This window comes from Bombina bombina, chromosome 6 (assembly GCF_027579735.1).
Source record: "Bombina bombina isolate aBomBom1 chromosome 6, aBomBom1.pri, whole genome shotgun sequence".
Classification (NCBI taxonomy): Eukaryota; Metazoa; Chordata; class Amphibia; order Anura; family Bombinatoridae; genus Bombina; species Bombina bombina.
Genome location: NC_069504.1, coordinates 525,724,278 through 525,743,633, shown reverse-complemented (window position 1 = coordinate 525,743,633; position 19,356 = coordinate 525,724,278). Strand labels below are relative to the sequence as shown.

At 41.9% G+C, this 19,356-nt stretch overlaps 1 protein-coding gene across 2 annotated transcripts in view; it reads left to right on the top strand.

Annotated features, from left to right (window-relative positions):
- GABPB1 (GA binding protein transcription factor subunit beta 1) overlaps positions 1–19,356 on the top strand; it is a 437,479-nt gene that overhangs the window by 31,229 nt on the left and 386,894 nt on the right. The window lies entirely within an intron of this gene.

Below are 19,356 nucleotides of genomic sequence, written 5' to 3'. Positions count from 1 at the left end.
GGCATGGATTTTAGGAACCGGGAAATGGAAAAAGATGCTTGGTCGGTCCTCCTACTTCAAATTTGGGGCACTGCGCGTGCAATCTACTGTGCCACCAGATATGAGTGGTGTGTTAAGTAGTACTATTCTTATCAGTTTAATCTCTGTTACGTCCCCTATCAGGGGACGTGTATATGGCATGGATTTTAGGAACCGGGAGATGGAAAAAGATGCTTGGTCGGTCCTCCTACTTCAAATTTGGGGCACAGCGCGTGCAATCTACTGTGCCACCAAATATGAGTGGTGTGTTAAGTAGTACTATTCTTATCAGTTTAATCCCTGTTACGTCCCCTATCAGGGGACGTGTATATGGCATGGATTTTAGGAACCGGGAGATGGAAAAAGATGCTTGGTCGGTCCTCCTACTTCAAATTTGGGGCACTGCGCGTGCAATCTACTGTGCCAGCAGATATGAGTGGTGTGTTAAGTAGTACTATTCTTATCAGTTTAATCCCTGTTACGTCCCCTATCAGGGGACGTGTATATGGCATGGATTTTAGGAACCGGGAGATGGAAATGATGCTTGGTCGGTCCTCCTACTTCAAATTTGGGGCACTGCGCGTGCAATCTACTGTGCCACCAGATATGAGTGGTGTGTTAAGTAGTACTATTCTTATCAGTTTAATCCCTGTTATGTCCCCTATCAGGGGACATGTATATGGCATGGATTTTAGGAACCGGGAGATGGAAAAAGATGCTTGGTCGGTCCTCCTATTTCAAATTTGGGGCACTGTGCGTGCAATCTACAGTGCCACCAGATATGAGTGGTGTGTTAAGTAGTACTATTCTTATCAGTTTAATCCCTGTTACGTCCCCTATCAGGGGACGTGTATATGGCATGGATTTTAGGAACCGGGAGATGGAAAAAGATGCTTGGTCGGTCCTCCTACTTCAAATTTGGGCACTGCTCGTGCAATCTACTGTGCCACCAGATATGAGTGGTGTGTTAAGTAGTACTATTCTTATCAGTTTAATCCCTGTTACGTCACCTATTAGGGGACGTGTATATGGCATGGATTTTAGGAACCGGGAGATGGAAAAAGATGCTTGGTCGGTCCTCCTACTTCAAATTTGGGGCACTGCGCGTGCAATCTGCTGTGCCAGCAGATATGAGTGGTGTGTTAAGTAGTACTATTCTTATCAGTTTAATCCCTGTTATGTCCCCTATCAGGGGACGTGTATATGGCATGGATTTTAGGAACCGGGAGATGGAAATGATGCTTGGTCGGTCCTCCTACTTCAAATTTGGGGCACTGCGCGTGCAATCTACTGTGCCACCAGATATGAGTGGTGTGTTAAGTAGTACTATTCTTATCAGTTTAATCCCTGTTACGTCCCCTATCAGGGGACATGTATATGGCATGTATTTTAGGAACCGGGAGATGGAAAAAGATGCTTGGTCGGTCCTCCTATTTCAAATTTGGGGCACTGCGCGTGCAATCTACTGTGCCACCAGATATGAGTGGTGTGTTAAGTAGTACTATTCTTATCAGTTTAATCCCTGTTACGTCCCCTATCAGGGGACGTGTATATGGCATGGATTTTAGGAACCGGGAGATGGAAAAAGATGCTTGGTCGGTCCTCCTACTTCAAATTTGGGGCTCTGCGCGTGCAATCTACTGTGCCACCAGATATGAGTGGTGTGTTAAGTAGTACTATTCTTATCAGTTTAATCCCTGTTACGTCCCCTATCAGAGGACATGTATATGGCATGGATTTTAGGAACCGGGAGATGGAAAAAGATGCTTGGTCGGTCCTCCTACTTCAAATATGGGGCACTGCGCATGCAATCTAATGTGCCACCAGATAGGAGTTGTGTGTTAAGTAGTAATATTCCTATCAGTTTAATCCCTGTTATGTGCCTTTTTTATTGGTTTGGTTGTTTAAGCCACAGTGCTGCACCAGAGGCCAGAAAAATTAGGCATGTACACATGCCTGAAAAATTAGGTATTGTTGCAGCCGCTGCTGTAGCAGCGGCCAGAAAAATTGATGTTTGTTTCCCAGTCAGAAAGTGCCCTAAAACATTGTGGCTTGAACCATAGTTGGTGGCGGATAAGTCACGCAAGTCATCCGGCATTCAGAGATAAAATACAGCAGCGTGTGGACCATTTTTAGCCCAAGGCAGCTCATCTCATCAGGCCTTTTTTAGTCAAATGTATCGCCCAATGTCAGTCCCTTCGGGATCCATCCCTCATTCATCTTAATAAAGGTGAGGTAATCTAGACTTTTTTGACCTAGGCGACTTCTCTTCTCAGTGACAATACCTCCTGCTGCACTGAAGGTCCTTTCTGACAGGACACTTGAAGCGGGGCAGGCCAGAAGTTCTATCGCAAATTGGGATAGCTCAGGCCACAGGTCAAGCCTGCACACCCAGTATTCAAGGGGTTCATCACTCCTCAGAGTGTCGAGATCTGCAGTTAAGGCAAGGTAGTCTGCTACCTGTCGGTCGAGTCGTTCTCTGAGGGTGGACCCCGAAGGGCTGTGGCGATGCATAGGACTTAAAAAGCTCCGCATGTCCTCCATCAACAACACGTCTGTAAAGCGTCCTGTCCTTGCCGGCGTGGTCGTGGGAGGAGGAGGATTACTTTCACCTCTTCCCCTGTTAGATTCCCGTTGTGCTGTGACATCACCCTTATATGCTGTGTAAAGCATACTTTTTAATTTCTTTTGGAACTGCTGCATCTTTTCCGACTTGCGGTAATTTGGTAACATTTCAGGCACTTTATGCTTATACCGTGGGTCTAGTAGCGTGGACACCCAGTACAGGTCGTCCTCCTTCAGCTTTTTTATATGAGGGTCCCTCAACAGGCACGACAGCATGAAAGACCCCATTTGCACAAAGTTGGATGCCGAGCTTCTCATGTCCCGTTCCTCGTCCTCAGTGATGTCACTGAAGGTATCTTCCCCCCAGCCATGTACAACACCACGGGTACCAGATAGGTGACAACGAGCACCCTGGGATGCCTGTTGTGGTTGGTCTTCCTCCTCCTCCTCAAAGCCACAGTCCTCCTCTGACTCCTCTTCCTCACAATCCTCTTCCAGCGTTGCCGCTGGTCCAGCAAGCGATGCTGATAAGGCTGTTTCTGGTGGTGATGGTGACCACAACTCTTCCTCTTCACGCTCATCTACGGCCTGATCCAGCACTCTTCGCAGGGCACGCTCCAGGAAGAAAACAAATGGTATGATGTCGCTGATGGTGCCTTCGGTGTGACTGACTAGGTTTGTCACCTCCTCAAAAGGACGCATGAGCCTACAGGCATTGTGCATGAGCGTCCAGTAACGTGGCAAAAAAATTCCCAGCTCCGCAGAGGCTGTCCTAGCACCCCGGTCATACAAATAGTCGTTAACGGCTTTTTCTTGTTGGAGCAGGCGGTCGAACATTAGGAGTGTTGAATTCCAACATGTCGGGCTGTCGCAAATCAAGTGCCTCACTGGCATGTTGTTTTGCCGCTGGATATCTGAAAAGTGCGCCATGGCCGTGTAGGAACGCCTGAAATGGCCACACACCTTCCTGGCCTGCTTCAGGACGTCCTGTAAGCCTGGGTACTTATGCACAAAGCGTTGTACAATCAGATTACACACATTTGTCATGCACGGCACATGTGTCAACTTGCCCAAATTCAATGCCGCCAACAAATTTCTTCCGTTGTCAGAAACCACTTTGCCGATCTCCAGTTGGTGCGGAGTAAGCCACTGATCCACCTGTGCGTTCAGGGCGGACAGGAGTGCTGGTCCGGTGTGATTCTCTGCTTTCAGGCAAGTCAACCCCAAGACGGCGTGACACTGCCGTATCCGGTATGTGGAATAGTACCTGGGGAGCTGGGGGGGTGCCGTTGATGTGGAGCAAGTCGCAGCAGCAGAAGAGGACTCATCTGAGGAGGTTATGGAAGAGGATGGAGTAGGAGGAGTAGAGGAGGTGGCAGCAGGCCTGCCTGCAAGTCGTGGCGGTGTCACCAACTCCTCTGCAGAGCCACGCATTCCATGCTTGGCAGCCGTCAGCAGGTTTACCCAATGCGCAGTGTAGGTGATATACCTGCCCTGACCATGCTTTGCAGACCAGGTATCAGTGGTCAGATGGACCCTTGCCCCAACACTGTGTGCCAGACATGCCATTACTTCCTTTTGCACAATCAAGTACAGGTTGGGGATTGCCTTTTGTGCAAAGAAATTTCGGCCGGGTACCTTCCACTGCGGTGTCCCAATAGCTACAAATTTTTGAACGCCTCAGACTCCACCAGCTTGTATGGTAAAAGCTGGTGGGCTAAGAGTTCATACAATCCAGCTGTCAGACGCCGGGCAAGGGGGTGACTTTGTGACATTGGCTTCTTACGCTCAAACATGTCCTTGACAGACACTGACTGTGGGCTGATGAGCAGGAACTGCTCAAGGCGAGAGACGGAGTGGCGGATGGTTGAGAGGGGGCAAGGAGGACAGCAGTGGTTGACGTGGCTGAAGATGCTGGACCAGGAGGAGGATGGCGGCTTTGAGTTTGTGTGCTGCTTGTACTCATGTGTTGATCCCATAGGCATTTGTGATGTGCGATCATGTGCCTTCACAAAGCAGTTGTACCTAGGTGGGTGTTGGACTTCCCACGACTCAGTTTCTTTTGGCACAGGTTGCAAATGGCATCACTGTTGTCAGAGGCAGACACACAAACAAAATGCCACACTGCTGAGCTCTGCAATGACGGCATTCTGGTGGTGACAACAGCATGCGTTGATTGGCGTGCTGTCTGGCTGACCCCGGGTGCCGATGCATGCTGTCTGACTGTGTCACTAGCTCCTTGCGACTACCTCCCCCTGCTTCCAACTCGTCTCCTCCTCTTCCTCTCTGTCTCCCCATCTGAACTTTCCCCCTGTTCTTCTTCTCTTCTAGCGGGCACCCACGTGACATCCACGGACGCATCGTCATCATCAACCGCTTCACTTGTATCTGACAACTCAACAAAGGAAGCAGCAGCGGGTACAACATCATCATCATCACACCGTACGTCCATGTCTGTAATGCTGCCTGACTGAGACATATCACTGTTATCTACATCCTCTGTCAATGATGGTTGCGCATCACTCATTTCTTCCAACTGATGTGTAAATAAGTCCTCTGACAGATCAAGTGAAGCGGCTGTGGAGCTAGTGTTGGTGGTGGCGGCAGGCGGGCGAGTGGTAATTTGAGAGATGCCCGAAGCTAAGCTGGAGGAGGATGGTGTGTCAAGGTTCCGAGCGGAAGCTGTAGAAGATTGGGTGTCCTGTGTTAGCCAGTCAACTATGTCCTCAGAACTTTTCAAGTTCATGGTACGTGGCCTCTGAACACTGGGCATTATTCTAGGGCCAAAGGGAATCACAGCACCACGACCACGACGGCACCTGCGGGGTGGCCTGCCTCTGCCTGTCATTTTTTTTTAAATGTACACCTACACTACTATTAAACAAGATATGAGTGGTGGCACTGGGCAACTGGGCACAGTATACGCTGTGAGCCTGACACAAAAAAGCAGACTGATGTTTCACAGTCAAAAAAGTTTTTTTTTTTTAAATGTACACTACTATTAAACAAGATATGAGTGGTGGCACTGGGCAAGTGGGCACAGTATACGCTGTGAGCCTGACACACACGTTAGCAACTGCAATTAGATTACACAAGCAGACTGATGTTTCACAGTCAAAAAAGTTTTTTTTTTTTTAAATTTACACTACTGTTACACCAGATATGAGTGGGCAAGTGGGCACAGAATATGCTGTGAGTCTGACACACATGCTGGCAGGCAGGCAACTGCAATTAGATTACACAGGAAAAAAAAAAAAAACAGCCCTAAAATGGGCTTTTTGGGGTGCTGTCCTTACAGCAGAGATCAGATGAGTCCTTCAGGACTGTAGTGGACACTGAATACACTAGCCTAGCTATAGATTTCCCTATTAATCAGCAGCAGCTACACTGTCCCTCCTCTCCCTAAGAATGCAGCTTCCGAATGAATCTAAAATGGCTGCTGTCCAGGAGGTAGGAGGGTCTGGGAGGGAGGGTCTGCAGCTGATTGGCTGGAATGTGCCTGCTGTGAGGTACAGGGTCAAAGTATTACTCAATGATGACGAATAGGGGGCGGATCGAACATCGCATATGTTCACCCGCCGCGGCGAACGTGAACATGCTATGTTCGCCGGTGAACTATTCGCGACATCACTAATCAGAAGTGGTAAAAAAGTACTAATATTTTATTAAAAACAAGTCACAAGGCATACATATGAGACTGTCCCAATCATAGACCACTGCAAGCAAAAGACTGTGTATATAACAATGGTATACATTTATGCTGGTATATTGCAGCATTTTATAATCCTAGGTTACAGATTTTGCTTTTTGACCTGTGTAGGTAGGGTGGAACAAGCACAGTTTTTACATAAAGGGGTTTCATTTTCTTTTAACTGTGTGTGTAGAACCCCTTTGCAGGGCTAAACAAACATATCTGCAAGCAATAATTCAGTAATAAAATGTTTCAAGGCATTAGAGCACTTGATCGTTGATGTTTGATATTACATTAAATATGTAAAATTTCAGCTTTTGTCAACTCTTTTCAACTCCTACAAAAATCAAGGCTACCATTGCCTAGATGAGCCCTGTGGCAGCCAGAATAATCTGCTGCTTGTTTTTAGCAAGGTCATCAAATGAAGGCAAGCGTCTGTCCACAGGCAATTAAATGGTCACCTTAAAGGGACACTGTACCCAATTTTTTTCTATCGTGATTCAGATAGAGCATGACATTTTAAGCAACTTTCTAATTTACTCCTATTATCAAATTTTCTTCATTCTCTTGGTATCTTTATTTGAAATGCAAGAAAGTAAGTTTAGATGCCGGCCCATTTTTGGTGATCAACCTGGGTTGTTCTTGCTGATTGGTGAATAAACTCATCCACCAATAAAAAAGTGCTGTCCAGAGTTCTGAATAAAAAAAAAAGCTTAGATGTCTTCTTTTTAAAATAAAGATAGCAAGAGAACGAAGAAAAATTGATAATAGGAATAAATTAGAAAGTGGCTTAAAATTGCATGCTCTATCTGAATCATGAAAGAAAAAATTTGGGTTCAGTGTCCCTTTAACATGTTTATATAAAATGTTTAGTTATGGATACTAGGAATCAAGGAGAACAGCACACCTGTTTGTGGGACACGAAGTAATATTTGCCAAATCTTTTTAATCCAAGTGATCATACATCCAAGCACTTCAGCCACCAAAATAAATCTTTGTTTAAAAGACCTTTATTCTTATTTAGTTGGATCCAAAAGTTTACAGGAACGTTTCGAACCTACAATAGGCTCTTAGTCATGTACACGGATTGCATACAGGCTTGTGCCTTTTATACCCTCACCTGGATAATACAAAGTTCTAGGTAACATTATAGTGACATCTACTGGTAACATATTGGTATTACATCTTTCAACTCACATATTAACCCTTAATGTACCAAACTCCAAAAGTTAAAAACATAGGTAAAGTAAAACCATTATATAAAAAAATAAATAAAAAAAACAGAACACAACAAATATGTCATTTTACAAAAATAGATTCCAATCAAAGTCTTTATTAAGACCTTTAGGTATCATAGTGTCCAATTTATTTATCCAATACATCTCCCTTATTATTAAAAGGTGTTCCCCGTCACCTCCTCTCCTGGGGACAGTGACTTGTTCAATAACCTGAAACCGAAGTTGGCTGATGTTATGTCCCCTGGACAGGAAGTGAGAGGAAACAGGTGCTTCTTTATTTTCGCTTTTAATGTTTGACTTATGTTCTACAAGTCTATCTCTGGCCTCTCTACAGGTCTCGCCAATATAAATAAAACCACATGGACATTTGATTAGATTGATAACAAATATTGATCTGCAAGCGAGATACTCTCTAATCTTGAATTTGTTACCATTGGTTGGATGGTAAAATAATTCTCCTCTGATCATTGATCCACAGTGGCTACAATTCAGGCATTTTGTACTCCCTATTATTTTTTGTGTAATTTTCTTATTACTTCCAATATCTGAATAGACCAATTGGTTTATGAGACTTTTGTTTCTCTAAAATGCTGTCATAGGCATATTTTTTATATAGGCACTACCTGCACTGTTCATCAGCCCATCTCTCTTAACCTCATCTTACTTGTGTATTCATAAACTTTACAAATTCCTAAAGACTCCCCTAATCCCCGTCTCCCCTAATCCTGGTCCCCCACAATTTCCTAGCCTTGCATATCCATGTGTGCCTTTGAATAGACTTCACAAACAAAACTCTGGTAACCTTATTCTCATTCCTCTTGCATCTAAAGCCGCCACCCCCTTCACTTGTGCACTCTGGAACTCTCGCTGTTTGCAACAAGCTCACTTCTACTATCTCCCACTCTCTCAACCTTCTGGCTCTTACAGAAACCTGGCTCTCTGCTTCAGACACAGCATCCACTGCTGCACTGTCACATGGGGGTCTCCACTTCAGCCACACTCCTAGGTATGGCAATAGACAAGGAGGTAGTGTTGGTATTTTAACTTTCCTCTTGTTTCACCTTTCAACAAATACAGCCCTTCTCTTCCCTCACATTTTCTTCATTTGAAGCACACAATTTATGTTCTCCCCTCTCTATACGTGTTGCAGTCATATACCGCCCCCCTGGCTCCTCAACTCAACTTTTAGATCACTTTGCTGCCTGGCTTCCTTATTTATTTTCTTCAGACAGCACTGCCCTCATTCTTGGCGACTTCAACATCCCTCTTGACAATCCTACTGCCTCCTTTGCAAAACAACTTCTGCAACTCACTTCCTCTTTCGGCCTGTCACAATGGACTGACTCTCCCACTCACAAAGATGGTCACTCCCTCGATCTGATTTTCAGCTATCGATGCACTCTCACATTTCACAAACTCCCCTTTTCCTCTTTCTGACCATCATCTCCTCACTTGCAACATCACTTCCCTCCCTACAACTCCCCCTCCCTCTATCCCTCACACCAAACTTCATAGAAGCATGAAGTCATTAGATCAGCAACAGCTCACTAGCTCTCTCAAACCTCTACTCTCTTCTATCCCTTCCTTTTCCTGCCCTGACCAATCTGCCACTATAACTCCACCCTTACATCAGTCATTGACAATCTAGCCCCACCTACCATAGCTCAGAAACCACACTCTCATCCTCAGCCCTAGCATACTTCTCTGACACAGTACCTATGCAGATGTTCCCGTGCTGCTGAGCGACAATGGAGGAAATCTCGGAGTTAAGCTGACTTTCTTCACTACAATTTTGTCTTGAACTCCTACTATTCTGCCCTTAATCTTTATAAGCAACAATACTTTTCTAATCTCATCTCTACTCCTTCCTCTAACCCAAAACGTCAGTTTTCCACGTTCAATACTCTTCTCCACCCACCACCACCTAATACTTCTCTCTCTCTCAACTCAAGATTTTGCTAGCCACTTCAATAACAAAATTGACTCCATCAGAAATTAAATCAGCTCTCAACATACTACCAATCCCCCACCCCCTCAAAGCACACAATCATCCAAAACCCAGATAGCCATAAATGTAGCTCTTTTGCCCCGGTTACCGAGGAAGAGGTTTCTCCCCTTATACTGTCCTCCCACCTCACTACCTGTCCCCTCAACCCCATACCCTCACACCTCCCTCTCTTCTACCCTCAACCCTATACTCACACATTTTCAACCTCTCCCTAAGCACTGGTATATTTCCCTCATCTCTAAAACAAGCACTGGTCACACCTATCCTCAAAAAACCTTCCCTCAATCCAACCTCCCCATCCAACTACCGCCCTATATCCCTACTACCTCTTGCCTTAAAGCTCCTTGAAAAGCTAGTAGATGCACGTCTATCCCATTTCCTTGCACTAAACTCTTCTTCTTCTTCTTCCGTCCCCATCACTCCACAGAGACGGCAATTGTCAAGGTTACAGCAAAATCCAAAGGACACTTCACTCTGCTTATCCTCCTTCATCTGTCTGCAGCCTTTGACACTGTCGACCACCCTCTTTTGCTCCAAACCCTCCAATCCTTCAGCATCTGCGACACAGCTCTCTTGTGGTTCTCTTACTATCTAACCGTACCTTTAGTGTAGCCTTCTCTGGAGCATCCTCTGCCCCGTTACCAATTTCTGTTGGGGTACCTCAAGGCTCTGTCCTCGGTCCGCTTCTCTTTTCAATCTGCACGTCATCAGTAGGTTCCTTAATAAAGTTTCAATACCATTTGTATGACGATGACACCCAAATCTACCTCTGCACCAGTCCTACCTCCTTCCTTACTAACCCGTGTCACAAACTGTCTCTCATATCTCACCTTGGATGTCCTCTCACTACCTTAAGCTAAATCTCTCCAAAACTAAGCTCCTTATTTCCCCCCCTTCTTTCAAAATCTCCACCCCCAAATTTTCAATAACGGTTGATAATTCCATAATTACCCCTACCCCGCATGTCCGATATCTTGGGGTCACACCTGGCTCATACCTTTCTTTCACTCCTCACATTCAGTCCTTGGCTAAAGCCTGTCGCTTCCACCTTAAAACCCATCTCCAAAATTAGACATTTCCTTACACAGGACACAACTAAGATTTTAATCCACTCTCTCATCCTTTCCCGCCTTGACTACTGCAACTCCTTCCTCTCTGGTCTACCTAACTGCCGCCTAGCTCCTTTACAATCCATAATGAATGCCTCTGCCAGGTTCATCTTCCTTACACGTTGCTCTTCATCTGCTGCACCTCTCTGCCAATCCCTTCACTGACTTTCTCTTGCCTCCAGGATTAAACACAAAATCCTCACTCTGACATACAAAGCCCTCAACTGCACTGCTCCCCCATACATTTCAGACCTTGTCTCAAGATACTCTCCCTCCCGTCCCCTTCGCCCTGCTCACTATCTCCTCCTCTCTTGTTACTTCCTCACATTCCTGTTTACAGGACTTCTCCAGGCTGGCTTCCATCTTGTGGAACTTCCTGCCTCGCTCCACAAGACTCTCTCCTAGTTTTAACAGCTTCAAGCGCTCCCTAAAGACTCTACTATTTAGGGATGCATACAACCTACTCTTACCTTTCCTAACTCCATTGCTTTCCCCTTGAACCCCTTAGAATGTAAGCCTATGAGCCCAGCTGTTTGTAGATCACCTTCATAAGAGCTGACTAAACTACAACAGTGCAACACTCGGCAGGGCCCTCTACCCATCTGATCCCTATAAATGTTATCTTGTATACCGCCTATGTTTATAGTGCTGCGGAATCTGTTGGTGCTCTACGAATACCTAACCTAATAATAATAATAAACATAAATATATAATACACACACATATACAGTCGTATGCAAAAGTTTAGGCACCAATGGCAATTTCCATGATTTTCATTTATAAATAATTGGGTGTTTGGATCAGCAATTTCATTTTGATCTATCAAATAACTGAAGGACACAGTAATATTTCAGCAGTGAAATGAGGTTTATTGGATTAACAGAAAATGTGTAATATGCATCAAAATGAAATTAGACAGTTGCATAAATTTGGGCACCCCAACAGAAATATTGCAATAATATTTAGTAAAGCCTCCTTTAGCAGAAACAACAGCCTCTAGATGCTACGTATTGCCTGTAATGAGTGTCTGTATTCTGGATGAAGGTATTTTGGACCATTCCTCCTTGCAAAACACCTCCAGTTCAGTTAGGTTTGAAGGTTGCTGAGCATGGACAGCCCACTTCAAATCACCCCACAGATATTTAATGATATTCAGGTCTGGGGACTGGGATTTATATTCCAGAACATTGTACTTGTTCTGCTGCATAAATGCCAGAGTAGATTTTGAGCAGTGTTTTGGGTCGTTGTCTTGTTGAAATATCCAGCTCCGGCGTAACTTTAACTTTGTGACTGATTCAACATTATTCTCAAGTATCTGCTGATATTGAGTGGAATCTTAGCGACCCTCAACTTTAACAAGATTCCCAGTACCGGCACTGACCACACAGAATGATGGAACATCCAGATTTTACTGTGGCTAGCAAGTGTTTGTCTTGGAACGCTGTGTTCTTTTGCCGCCATCCATAACGCCCCTTATTATGACCAAATAACTCAATCTTTGTTTCATCAGTCCACACCACCTTCTTCCAAAATGAAGCTGGCTTGTCCAAATGTGCGTTTGCATACCTCAAGTGACTCAGTTTGTGGCATGTGTGCAGAAAAGGCTTCTTCCGCATCACTCTCCCATATGCTGAATTGTTGAACGGTGCACAGCAACACCATCTGCAGCAAGATGATGTTGTAGGTCTTTGGAGGTGGTCTGTTTTTGACCGTTCTTACCATCCTTTGCCTCTCCGATATTTTACTTCTGGCCTTAACAAGAACTGTGCCTGTGGTCTTCCATTGCCTCACTATGTTCCTCACAGTGGACACTGACAGCTTAAATCTCTGCAATAGCTTTTTGTAGCCTTCCCCTAAACGTTAATGTTGAACAATACCTTTTCTCATGATTGGATGCACCGGTTTATGAAGTTCAAAGCTTAATGGGCTCACCAAACCAATTGTGTGTTCCAATTAATCAGTGCTATGTTGTTACAGGTATTCAAATCAACAAAATGACAAGGGTACCCAAATGTATGCACCTGTATAATTTCGTTTTGATTTATTGCACATTTTTTGTTAATCCAATTAACCTCAAATCACTAATGAAATATTACTGTGTCATTCAGTTATTTGATAGATCAAAATGAAATTGCTGATGCAAACACCCAATTATTTATAATGGAAATTGTCAGGGATGCCTAAACTTTTGCATACGACTGTATATATGTATATATATATATATGTATATATATATATCTCTCCAAATAAGTGCACTCTCACTCGCCAACCCAAACACAGACCAGGGTACTAAGCAGGATATTCAATCAGGGTAAAGATAAGCACTCACTGGATTTAAATACAACAACTATTTTATTAGGCAGCCGCTGCCTAATAAAATAGTTGTTGTATTTAAATCCAGTGAGTGCTTATCTTTACCCTGATTATATATATATATATATATATATATACACACACACAAAACTATATAACACTGTGCCCTGCAGTGGCCTATGTTAGTCGGTGACCATAGTGTGCACAAAGTGAAAAAGTTCACAGTACTGCTCTATGTATGACAGCCAAGTCCCACACATCTCCTCCTGAAAGACCTTTCCTCTCACATCAAAACAAAGTACTGTTTATCCCATTCTAAATGAAAGGTTCTCGAAGACTGTTTCGAGTGGACGTACATTCGGCCGAGGGCGGATATACGCTCCATAGTTGTTTTCTAATCAGTGCCTCGGGCGCCGCAACGGTCTGTCTGGGATCCTAACCATGGGTGCCACCTCCCACGAAGTGCTTTTAATGGTTCACAGACAGAATGCATGAGTAGAATCGGACATGTCAGTCTGATAATAGCCCAGCCACAAAATTAAAACACACACACAAAACACTCACAGCTCTAGTATAGAAGCATGATGTTGTCTTCCTGCACAGACAACCTTAAGGGTGGGAAGTAGCAACTGACGAGGAGATTGAGAGCCATGGAGATAAGGGGAGGTTGTTTGCTTACTTTTGCTACTGATTACCACACTTTCTCTTTCATGATTCAGATAGAGAATACAATAAAAAAAAAAAGTTTCCAGTTACTTGTATTATCAAATTTGTGTCACTCTCATGTTATGCTTTGTTGAAGAGATATCTAGATAGGAAGTGTGTACATCTCTGGGGCAGTACATGACAGGAAATAGCAAAAGCATTAGATGGCAGAACCAACGTATAATATTGTTGCAATACTGCAGACGTGCACACTCCTGAACTTGCCTTCCTGCTTTTCAACAAAAGATAAGAAAACAATGACAATTTAATAATAGAAGTAAATAGTAACGTTGTTTAAAAAAAGTATGTTCTATATGAATCATGAAAGAAAAATGTGGGGTTTTATGTTCCTTTAATATGTTCCAAATAACTTGTTATACTGCAGATTATCAAATGTATGGGAAATTGTTTCTTTATTGTTTAATTTTGTATTTGAAATAGCTGGTTTTGATTATTAAAACATAACCTATTCTTTTCAAGGACATACCCATTTAAAATTGGCTGAGCCTGCACAAAAAGCAGACTTGCTCATGTATGTTCTATACATAGGTAGATATTAAAATATTAACGGTGGAGGGGGTCAAAAGAAAAACAAGCTAGCTATTTCAGATACAAAAACCATCCCTCTCACCCCCACTGGCAAGATATTCTGCCATCTTCTGTTTACATAGCATTTCTGCAGAGAATACAACAGTATTCATATTTTCAGTATAGATGGCTGTTTCCAAAGGCAAAAATAAAATTATTTCAATTACAAAATAAAAGGTAAAGGATTTCTTTGCAAACAATTTGATACACTCATGCAACTAAAATGGAACACTGGGAATAGATTCAAGGAGAGACATTTGTACAGTAATATGTCCCTTAAACTATTAAAGCTTTAACCCCTTAACGACACGAGTCGTACAGGGTACATCGCACACAACCTGGTCTTTAAAGACTAGCGACGTGCCCTGTACGACTTTGGGGATTAAAGCGGCTGGAAGCGATCCTGATCGCTTCCAGCCGCTTTACAGTTATTGCAGTGATGCCTCGATATCGAGGCATCCTGCAATAACATTTTTCCCCCATCCGATGCAGAGAGAGCCACTCTGCGGCCATCGATGGAACATTGAAGAGAGAGGGGGCGGGATCGGTGTTGTCAGGAGCGCGCACGGGGAGCGGCGGGCGTGTGCACGGGGAGGGAGCGGGTGGGAACCGCTATACTACAGAAAAAAAGTTGATAAGTGGGAGACAGGGGGGGGATCAGCAGACAATGTTAATTGTAAGGGATCTGGGAGGGGGTGGTGGTTTGTCTATTGGGGGGAAGCTACACTACAGAAAAAATAAATAAAAAAAATGGCATTTTTTTCTAAACTGGGTACTGGCAGACAGCTGCCAGTATCCAAGATGGCTCCCAGTAAGGTAGAGGGTTAGAGAGCTGTTTGGGGGGGGGGGGATCCTACACAGCAGCATATGTAAATATGCTATACATTTTTTTTATTTTTTTTTATAAATATACCTTTTTAGTACTGGCAGACTTTCTGCTAGTACTTAAGATGGCGGGACAATTGTGGAATGGGGGAGGGAAGAGAGCTGTTTGGGGTGTGATGTGTCAGGTGGGAGGCTGATCTCTATGCTACAGTTAAAATTAACCTTGCAAGCTCCCTACAAACTACCTAATTAACCCCTGCACTGCTGGGCATAATACATGTGTGGTGCGCAGCGGCATTTAGCGGCCTTATAATTACCAAAAAGCAACGCCAAAACCATATATGTCTGCTATTTCTAAACAAAGGAGATCCCAGAGAAGCATTTACAACCATTTATGCCATAATTGCACAAGTTGTTTGTAAATAATGTCAGTGAGAAACCTAAAATTGTGAAATATTTTACGTTTTTTTTATTTGATCGCATTTAGCGGTGAAATGGTAGCATGAAATATACCAAGATGGGCCTAGATCAATGCTTGGGGTTGTCTACTACACTACAGCTAAAATTAACACTAGACGCTCCCTACATCCTCCCTAATTAACCCCTTCACTGCTGGGCATAATACACGTGTGATGCGCAGTGGCATTTAGCAGCCTTCTAATTATCAAAAAGCAACGCCAAAGCCATATAAGTCTATTTCTGAACAAAGGGGATCCCAGAGAAGCATTTACAACCATTTATGCAATAATTGCACAAGTTGTTTGTAAATAATTTCTGTGAGAAACCTAAAGTTTGTGAAAAAGTGAACATTTTTTTTTATTTGATCGCATTTGGCGGTGAAATGGTGGCATGAAATATATCAAAATGGGCATAGATCAATACTTTGGGATGTCTTCTAAAAAAAAATATATACATGTCAAGGGATATTCAGGTATTCCTGACAGATATCAGGGTTCCAATGTAACTAGCGCTCATTTTGAAAAAAAGTGGTTTTGAAATAGCAAAGTGCTACTTGTATTTATTGCCCTATAACTTGCAAAAAAAAAAAAGCAAAGAACATGTAAACATTGGGTATTTCTAAACTCAGGACAAAATTTAGAAACTATTTAACATAGTTGTTTTTTGGTGGTTGTAGATGTGTAACAGATTTTGGGGGTCAAAGTTAGAAAAAGTGTTTTTTTTTTCCCATTTTTCCCTCATATTTTATAATATTTTTAGTAGTACAGGCAGTCCTCGGGTTACAGACATCCGACTTAAGTACAACTCGTACTTACATACAGAGAAAATAGAGCTTTATCGACAATCCTTCTTTCCAGGATAATCCAAAATACTGAAAATCCAATTGTCACAAGGACAGAAAGTGATGTGAAATTTTCTGAACAGGGGCACAGATAGCAAAACAAACTTTATCCTATGCTATCCAAAAAAAAAAATAAAAAAAAAAAAATGTTTGGCTAGGAGTTTCACCTAAAAAAAGTGCCTGTTCCAACTTACATACAAATTCAACTTAAGAACAAACCTAAAGTCCCTATCTTGTACGTAACCCGGGGACTGCCTGTAAATTATAAGATATGATGAAAATAATGGTATCTTTAGAAAGTCCATTTAGTGGCGAGAAAAACGGTATATAATATGTGGGGGTACAGTAAATGAGTAAGAGGAAAATTACAGATAAACACAAACACTGCAGAAATGTAAAAATAGCCCTGGTCCTTAAGGGAAAGAAATTGAAAAATGGCCTTGGTCCTTAAGGGGTTAAGATTGATGCCGAAAAATGGAAAACAAAGCTTAGGAATCTTTAGATTTTTTAAAAAAAAAATCAACATTGTTGAATTTTGTGCTGGTCTCGCTAACACAATGATATCAAAGTTAGTATAGTAAATCATAAGCTTGTGAGTTTTTTTTTTTTTTTAGTGTTTTGTAACTCTTAAAGTGAAGGTAAAGTTTCAATGGTTACTAAACACAATGTAAAATTTAAAATCATTGGGACTTTCATTCATGAACTTTGTTATATTTTTTTGCAAACGAAGTTTTACATGAGTTAAAACACTAATATTAAAATATATAATAACAACCCGTTTTTCGTAACTTCTAATACTTCCTGATCACGTTTTACAATTCTCCAATTGAAATCCTGGCCGATAGGCGGCCGTGACACTAAGTCATCTAACTATCAGCCGATCTGCGCATGCGTCCCATCTAATGCTCGTGGCCGAGTCATAAACGTCTTCTGATTTCAATCAGTAATTGCAAAATCGCATGCGCTTTGGAGACAAGCTGTATTGGGAACGCGCATATCCAATACGTATAGAGCGGGTGGGACCGGTCTATACGTAAACACTGAAAAAGTAAGGAAGTAGAAGATGGGAGGAGCACAGACGAAAACGGAAGCCTTATAATGTATTTAAAATAAAGGTGAATTAATATTTTTATTAAAAAAAAAATATAGCGATTATGTTTATATAGATGAAGAGAATGAATTACTGTTTTGAAATGGTCCGAAATTTACTTTCACTTTAAAAAAGAGATAATTTCACATCACAAATTGGAAAAAACTTGGATTACCCTTTTCACATCTCTTATGATGGAACCGAGTGAATATTTGCCATAACCTTTTAATTCAGGACCTCTACATACATGGAACCTCACATGAAAGTTATTTTGTCTACCATGTTATACTCTTCTTACTTACATTTGACTTCTCCTATAATTTAATATTTTGGCTGACGAAGGGATACTGAACCCAAATTTTTTCTTTTATGATTCAGATAGAGCAAGCAAATTTTAAGCAACTTTTGAATGCACTCCTATTAGAAATCTTTCTAAGTTCTCTTGGTATCTTTATCTGTAAAAGCAGGTATGTAAGCTTATGAGCCAGCCCATCTTTGGTATATACACATACACCTATTTTTCACAGACTTTTTCAGACTTACTGGACTGCATTGAATCAATGAAGGCATTATACATAAGTATTTTTATGTGTTCCATAGGAATCAGACCGAAAGAGGTGCATTATTGTTTATAAGTAAGATGCCAAACTAAATCATGAAAACAGACACACTAATAAAAATAGTTTATACATATTGCCAAAAACAAACATGGAACATTTTACTTACCTGGGAAAATGCAGAGTGGCATTGTGTGTCAAACCAAGCCCATGCTTTTTTGCATATTACCTGGAACCACGCACAATATGATGGGAATGGTTGTTCAAAGGAACAATTCCTGTAAGATGCACAATTCATAAAAAATACAGGGAGGCCTTAGGGCAAAGATCCTAGCTGCTGGCCTGGGGCAATATAGAAGTAGGAAAATAGGGCTCAGCTAGGCTCACAAAAACTCAAGAGCCAGACCCAAAATTTGAGGAAGCATGGATTTGTCAAGATCTGTTCTAGATGAGTGTTTCTTAAACAGGGGGTGCCTTAAAAATGTTTTGGGGTCTCCACAACATTTCATAATGTTTTAGATCTGTGTGTGTTTTGGAGTATACACTTGTGTGTTTTTGTGTATAAATAACTACCTTTTCCCCTTTGCTCATTACCTCACACAGAGGAAAAAAAAAAAAAAAAGGTACATGGAATTAAATATAAAGAATTGGAAGGGAGTTAATATATATAAAAAAATTAAATACATATTAGGCCCAAATTTAAATTTACTTTGAGTTTTTAACCTTATATGAAGGAAAAATGTGCAGACCCTTAAACTAACTTATAAATGTTTAAAAGGAAGAACGGTAGAGACTAAATAAGTTACTACACAGAAGACAGGGATTTCAGCACATTTTTTTTATTTAACAAATACATAATTCAAAGAACCCACCATATAGAAATGGTATATCTCAGTGCTTTTCCAAATACGTCATAGGCAGAGCATCTACATAAACATTGTGTACATGGAATTAAACAATGAGTCTAAATGTAAGTGATTAGCATTCACATCAAAAGCTTAAAGGGACACTGAACCCAATTTTTTTCTTTCGGGATTCAGATAGATTATGACATTTTAAGCATCTTTCTAATTTACTCCTATTAATTTTTATTTTTCATTTTCTTGGTATCTTTATCTGAAATGCAAGAATGTAAGTTTAGATGCCGGCCCATTTTTGGTGAACAACCTGGGTTGTCCTTGCGGATTGGTGGATACAATCATCCACCAATAAAAAAAGTGCTGTCCAGAGTTCTGAACCTAAAAAAAAAAAGCTTAGATGGCTTCTTTTTCAAATAAAAGATAGCAAGAGAACAAAGAAAAATCGATAATAGTTGTAAATTAGAATGTTGCTTAAAATTGCATGATCAA